Below are 7,965 nucleotides of genomic sequence, written 5' to 3'. Positions count from 1 at the left end.
GTGGGTGGCGCTGCCCAAAGTGGGCAGGTGGAACTCTCTCTACTCGAAGGTGATCACGTTTAGATTCCAAGATGGGAAGTGGAGGGTGAATGGGTCACCATGGCAATTTTGAAGTTTAACTTTTCCTTTTTTCCTGTCTAGTCATCCTCATCTGTCTTCTGCTTCTTGGTGTCAACATTATCATCCTCATCATCTTCAGCTGCCTGTAGCTGCCTCGGCCTCATCTTCATCTCCATTTTCTTCCTCTCCATCACCTTCTTCTTTCTCCTCCTCCCCATCTTCTTCCTCTTCCTCCCCTACCTCATTGTCAGCCTCTTTTTCCCCATTTTCCTCATAAGAGTTCCCATTAATTGGTGTGTCTCTTCCATTTTCTGTTTCCTCCATGACCTCCTTCTTCTCTTTTAAGTCCTTGATGGTGATCTCGGAGCTGGTGTCCACAGCCGTATCTGACATGGTGGGGTACACTGGTGATCTTATACAGAGGATGACAAAGAGAGCATGAAGAGGAGAGCTTCCCGTGAGATAGGAGCCGGATCCTCGTCTTGAATTCTTGCAAGGCGCTCTCCACTCAGCAGCCTGAGAGTTAAGTTGTTGTTAATTGCCAACAAGTTGGTTCCGACTCATAGCAACCCTGTATAGGATTTTGCAGAGTGACTGGTAAGTTTGAACCACCAACCTTGCTGTTCAAACCAATTTTTCTGTTGAACACTTATTCCACAGCACCACCCAGGGAGTTCAGGAGGAAACACAAACTGGTTTGTATCATGCTTTTGGTTAAAACCCTCTAATGGTATTCCATCCTACTCTGAATTCAACTCAAATATGCCTTAACCTGGATAGCGAGACCTACAGAATCCAGAACCAAACCCTTGGAGATCTCTCTCACTCTGCTTTTCATACCTCTCCCCACTATTCAAGCCACAGAACTTTTTTCTGGTCCTTGAACTTTCTAAGCTCATATCTATATTAGTGTTAATGGCCTTTTGCTTTCTTCGTATATGATGTTCTTGATGTCATTCCACAACTTTTCTGTTCTTTGGCTATTAGTGTCTAATGCATTAATTCTGTTCTTGAGTTGGTCTTTAAATTTTGGTGGGATATAATATTCAGGGTCATCTTTGGGCTTTTTTGGAAATGTTTTAATTTTCTTCAGCTTCAGCCTGAATTGCATATGATCAATTCCACATTTGGTCGATTCCACATTTGGTCTCTGGTCTTGTTTTGGCTGATGATATTGAGCTCCTCCATGGTCAGTTTGAAGTCAGTTTGATTCTTGGGTATTCCATCTGGTAAGTCCATCCTCATGCATAATAACCATTTGTGTTATTAAAAAAAGTATTTTTAATGAATACATTATTGGTCTTACAAAATCCTTATCATGAGATCTCCAACTTTGTTTCTAACAACAAGGCCATATTATCCAGTTACTGATCATTTCTCTCTATTTTTAACTTTTGTATTCCCATCACTAGTAATGATCAATGCATTGATTCCATGTTTGATCAATTTAGTTCTGAAGAAGTTGGTAGAATTCTTCATTTCATCATCATTAGTCTTAGTAATTAATGTGTAAATTTGAATAATATTTGTATTAACTGGTCTTCCTTGTAAGCATATGACTATTATTCTACCACAGACAGCATTGTACTTCAAGCTAGAGCTTTGAAGGCTCTTTTTGATGATAAATGCAACACTGTTTCTTGTCAGTTTGTCATTCCTTGCATATCAAGCTATGTGGTTGTCCCTTTCAGCACCCCAGTGCCTAAGATATTGATTTTTATGTGTTCCATTTAATTTTTGATGACTTCTAATTTTCCTAGATTCATATTTCATGTATTCTATATTCCAATTATTAATGGATGTTTGCAAATATTTCCTCTCACTTTGAGTTGTACGTATCAGCAAATGAAGGTCCTTAAAATTGTACTCCATTCACGTCTTTAAGACCAACTCTACTTTGAGCAGGCAGCTCTTCCCTAGTTGTATTTTAATACCTCCAACCTGATAGATTTATATTTTGACATGATATCAAATGATGTGCTGCTGTTATTTATAAGGTTTTCAGTGACTAATCATTAAAAAGTGGTCTGCTCTACTTCTTTTTAGTCTGTCTTAGCTTGGAAATTCTGCTGAAACCTGTCTATCATGGGTGGAACTGCTGATATTTAAAATGCCATTGTCATAGGTACTAGTATCATAGTAACACAGAAGCACCACAATATGACAAACTAATAGAGTGGTGGTATTGTATTAACTGCTGTTGTTGTTACAGTGCCATTGAGTCAGTTTTGACTCATAGTAACCCTGTATAGGGTCTCCAAGGAGTGGCTGATGGATTTGAATCACTGACCTTATGATTAGAAGTCTAGTGTTTATCCTGCAGCATGACAAGAAATGAATATTATCTGGACAGAGTCAAACTTGATAAACCTATTTTTCTGGAAAATTATCTATTTGGGGCCAGACTTTCTAATAATAATTGAATTATTCAGTACAGACTTAGATTTTTAAAGTTTCATCTGTTTATGTGTTTGTTTCCCATTTGTCATTAACTATTTTGTGTATTTGTGCCTACTCTTTTTTTGTTTTGGTTTCTTTTGCTTAGTTAAGTTAGGTGACTTCTTGTTTATGGCTAATCTTAGGTCTTCAGAGATAGTAGGCTTGGATAAGAAGACAAAGATGATGTCCTTCTCCATTAATCAGGCCAGTCGTGTCTCCTGCTAAATCTCCTTCTAAATAAAGATAATTATTATCTGGCACTGAACCCTGAGATGGCGATGTAGAATAAGCACTGGATTGCTAACCACAAAGTTAGCAGTTCAAATGCATCAAACACTCCATGGAAAATCTATACAGGGTTGTTATGAGTAGGAACCCACTCAATGACACTTAACAACAACAACAACAAATCTCAAGCAGAACTGTTGAATTTGTCAAGAGAACTTTATCTCAACAAAATTCTGATTCCCACCCCCCAATTAGTCCCATTTATAGTCTTTGCCACCTTGTGAATTTCATGGTTGTTATTGTTGTTGTTAAGTGCCGTCGAGTCTATTCCGACCCATAGCGACCCTGTATAGAGTTTCCAAGGAGCAGCTGGCGAGCTTGAACCACCGACCTTGCAGTTCAAACGGCTTTGCAGTCTGGAGCATTAACCCACAGCACCACACCAGGACTCCGATTTTCATGGTAGGGTGCAATGATCTATAGTTCTAGCAAATAACATGCCCTCCCAAAACAAGGATCACCGACTTCCCAACTTTCAATATTTTACCACTCGACCAAAAAAAAAAAAAAAAACCCAAACACCTTCATATTTTAAGTTTTGCTAAGGCAACCCAATTTCTGCATACTGAATTCTGTATTTGTAGTGTATAACATATTTTTATCAAAATAAAGAACAAAATAACAGTGACTTTAAAAGGGCAAAAGTATATTTGTGCCTCTTGAGGATCCAGACATAAACAATTGAGGGTTATGATATGGTAGCTTGATTTCCTTTTACTGCAATGTCATAATCTCATGAGGTTGTTATAGGCTGTGTGGTTGCACATACTACTACATGCATGTTCAAGGCCTAAAATTTGCACACATGCTTCTTACATGCAGTGTGGCAGAATTTAGTTACATTATCATGTTTCTGCATTCCCACCTGTAGGGAAGACATGAAAATGAAGTGTTTAGTCTCAGTGTCCCATATGCAGATATAAAATGCAGGGAAACTCTTACAATAAAAGAAGGAAAAATGGGTAGTGAATTCAACTATTAGCTTGTTCTATATGCCTTTTGTCATGATTCTTACCATTTTTTTTCCTTCAAAATTAAGGATGTGCTAGGTACTGTATTTAAAGCAATAAATGTGAATCCTTCTAAAGCAAAGAAACAGAGAAAGAAAGAAACAAAACCTAGAACTATAAAGATCATCAATGAAAAAATAGGGACAAATATAAGGGCTGAGATACATGGCATAAATACACTATCAAATATTATAAAAACACACAAATGTAGATGTCAAAATAGATGGCTGGGCCCTTCTAAATATTAGACATTTATGTGCATCAAACGATTTTGCCAAAAGAGTAAAAATGGAGCACACAGACTGGGAAAACATTTTTTTGAAACAACATGTCAGACAAGGGAGTAATCTTTAAAATTTATAGAAAACTATAACACCTCTACAAGAAAAAGAGAATCCAATTGAAAAATGGGCACAGACCGTAAATAGACACTTCATAAGGCATTCAGGCAACCAACAAGCATATAAAGAAATGTTCACAATCATTAGCTATTATTGTTGTTGAGTTCTGTCGAGTAAGTTCTGACTCATATTGACTCTGTATAGGGTTTCTAAGGAGCAGCTGGTGAGCTTGAACCATCAATCTTGAGGTTCAGACTGACTTTGCAATCCACACATTAACCCACAATGACACACCGGAACTCCATCATTAGCCATTAGAAAGAGACAACTCAAAACAACAATGAGCCATCATCTTACACCAGCATTGGTGGTGGTGGTGGTAGTGTGCTATGGAGTTGGTTCCAACTCAGCGACCCTGTACAGGGTTCCCAAGGCTGTAAATCTTTACGGGAGCAGAAAGCCTCATCTTTTTCCAGTGGAACACCAGCATTGATAGTAGAGTTAAAAATAAAAATAAATAGAAAAAAAAACAAATGCTGGTGAGGGTGTGGAGACTGGGATAGTCCTATATTGCTGGTAATATTGTAAAATGGTTCAACCACTGTGGAAAACACTATGGTGCTTCCTCAGAAATTTAGAAATAGAAATACTATATCACCTAGCAATCACTCTACTTGGTATATATCCACAAGAAATACGAACCAGGATACGAGTAGATACATGAACACTGATGTTCATCTCATCACTATTCATGATGCAAAAATATGGAGAGAGCGTAAGTGTCCATTAGTGGAAGAATGGATAAGCAAACTTTGGTACATGCACACAATGGAATATTATGCAACTTTGAAGAACAATGATGAATCTGCGAAATACCTTATAACATAAATAAACCTAGAGGACATTATGCTGAGTGAAATTAGTTAATCACAAAAGGACAAGTATTATATTGTCCATTACTGTAAAAACATAAGAGGTTTTCATTCTAAAAGAAACATCCTTTGATGGTTACTAGGGGTGAGAAGGAAAGAAGAGTAATTCACTGGCTAGAAGGTAGACACATGTTAGCTCAGGTGACAGGGAGAGCAATACAAGAAGAGAAAGCCTGGCTGAAGAATGATAAAGATAGGTGAAGATACAGCGAGTAATGCATGGACTAAAGTGGATAGAGGTATATAGTAATATATATACACCTTGGAACTAATGATCTTGCCTGTAAACCTTCATTCAATTCACAATAAAAGAGGTTTTTAAAAAATGAATGTCCATTGATGGATGAAACGTTGAGTGACTGTGGTAAAACTATATAATGAAATAATATATAGCAATTAAAAAGAATTTTTTCAATAGCTAGTGAATGATTGAAAGAGTTTTCTTAAATACTCCATTAAGAAACACAAGAGGCAAAGAAAAATATGTATAATCTGAGTACTCAGTTTTTTTCTCCCATGTCTTTTGTCCTTGCCCTAAAAATCTCCATTAACCATTTTTGCACACTAATGCTTTATTTCTTTGGAATAGATTTCTAGCAGAGGGAATAATGATTTGAACAGTGCATGTATTTAAATTTTAGTAGATATTGCCAGATTTTTTCTCAAAAGGAGGTGAAAATTTGCACTTCCACCAACAATATATGAGTATATACTTGCCCACATATCCCTCAGTAATAGGTATCACTTTTAATTTCTATTATTATCATGGGTATAGTGACAACTCATTACCACTTTAATTTTCCCTTTTGCAACCATTGAGATTAACACACATACACACACACAAATTTGTGTGTTTAAAAAAATATTTCTTGCATACACTTAAATATTGTTGTTGTTGTTAAGTGCCGTCGAGTCGGATTCGACCCATAGCGACCCTGAACAGGGTTTCCGAGGGTGTAAATCTTTACCGGAGTAGAAAGCCTGATCTTTCTCCCGCGGAGCAGCTGGTAGTTTCGAACCGCTTAAATATACATACAATAAATGCACATACATATACATTTTGTAATATATATATTTAACATTTATAGGAAATTTAAAAAATAGTATCAAACAAAAATTATGATATTTTTAGTACTTTAGTGACTTGTTGTATGTTGCTGTCAAGTTGGTTGCAAGCCATAGCAACCTTATGAGCACTGAGTAAAATTGCTCCATAGGGTGTTCAAGGCTGTAATCTTTTAGAAGCAGATTGTCATGCTTGTTTTCTGAGACACCTTTGGGTGGGTTTAAACTACCAACACTTTGATTATTAAGTGCTTAGCTATACAGTATAAATTTGTCTGCAGAAGTCCATACCACCTGTTTGAAAAATAAAAAAATTATGTCATTAAGTTGTTTTTTATTCTTATGATACCAAATAACCATCTAACTACACTGTAAAATTTCTGAATCAATTTTAACATTTAAATTGCCTAATTAACCAGGTGCTTTGTTATTATTTTAATGCCATGGATTACTAAATTGTTGATTATTTAGTGCTTACAACTCATAGGGCTTCTTCTGAAAAACAGCAGGTGAGTTTAAGCTGCTGACCTTGCGCCACACCTGGACTCTGACTAAATAGTTGTTGTTATTGTTAAATTCCAGTGAGTTGGCTCAGACCCACAGCAACATTGTTTAGTGTTTCTGAGGAACAGCTGGTAGGTTAGAATCCCTAACCTTGCAGTTAGCAGTCCTGTGCTTATCCTTCATCACCACAGTTAGCAAGCATCGAATTTCCTATGCATTCCATTATTTCAAAAGTAAACATATGCGTATTTTATTTTTTGCACTGTTTTAAATGTGACGTTTAATCTTACATTTTTTCGTAGTGAAGTTAGAAGATAATTAATTGTAAACTTTCCACTATCAACATAGGTAGAATTTTAGGGGGATATGATTGTTATTCAAGGAGCTCTGGTAGTGGTTACGAATCGGGCTGTGAACCTCAAGGTCAGAAGTTCAAGACTACCAGCAGCTTTGCGGGAGAAAGATGAGGCTTTCTGCTCCCGTAAAGATTTACAGCCTCGGAAACCCTGTACAGGGTTGCTATGGGTTGGAACCCCCTCGACGGCACTTAACAACAACAACAACAACATGATTGTTATTCTGTAAATTTGAACCACCATAAAGTCTAAGGGAAGAAATTTTTATCAGAATTTGGAGTATATAGTCTCTGGTAGCGTAGTGGTTACGAATCGGGCTGCTAATCTCTCGATCAGCAGTTCGAAACAACCAGCTGTTCCGCAGGAGAAAGATGAGGCTTTCTGCTCCCCTAAAGATTTACAGCCTCGGAAACCCTGTACAGGGTCACTGTGAGTGGAAACCGACTCTACAGCGCATAATAACAACAAGTCTCTTACTATGAAGACATTATCTTTGATTAGGTAAAACACTGGAACCACTTATAATACATTAAACATTAAAACCTGCCCTCCTAAATGTGGTGTGATGCTTACAGAGAACAGTAGGGTCAACCCAGGTGTTTTTAAAATGTGATTGTTAATATATGGTGGTGATGGTGGTGTGCCGCGGAGTCAGCTCCGACTCATAGACACGCTGCATAGTGTTTCCGAGGCTGTAAATCTTTATGGGAGCGGAAAACCTCATCTTTCTGCATTGTATACTTGTTCTATCTGCTTAAACTCTGAAAACTTGCAAAACTTTTCTTTTATGTCATTATATCTGCTTCAAAATATAACCTGATTCACTTGACTGTCCCAACTTTCAAAACCTATTCAAATATCCTACTCATGTTTTAATACAGTCATTACATGTTAATTTGATGTTTTGCCACAATTTGAAGCATTTGTTTAATATAAAAAATGAACAGAAAATTATTCTAAATTGCTACTA

General features: G+C 36.9%; 1 pseudogene; it reads right to left on the bottom strand.

Moving 5' to 3' along the window:
- Positions 1-137: 137 nt before the first annotated feature.
- On the bottom strand, positions 138-453 carry LOC102833524 (annotated as a pseudogene).
- Positions 454-7,965: the final 7,512 nt, after the last annotated feature.

Source organism: Chrysochloris asiatica, unplaced genomic scaffold (genome assembly GCF_000296735.1).
Source record: "Chrysochloris asiatica unplaced genomic scaffold, ChrAsi1.0 scaffold00066, whole genome shotgun sequence".
Taxonomy (NCBI): Eukaryota; Metazoa; Chordata; class Mammalia; order Afrosoricida; family Chrysochloridae; genus Chrysochloris; species Chrysochloris asiatica.
This window is presented reverse-complemented; position numbering and strand designations above follow the sequence as displayed.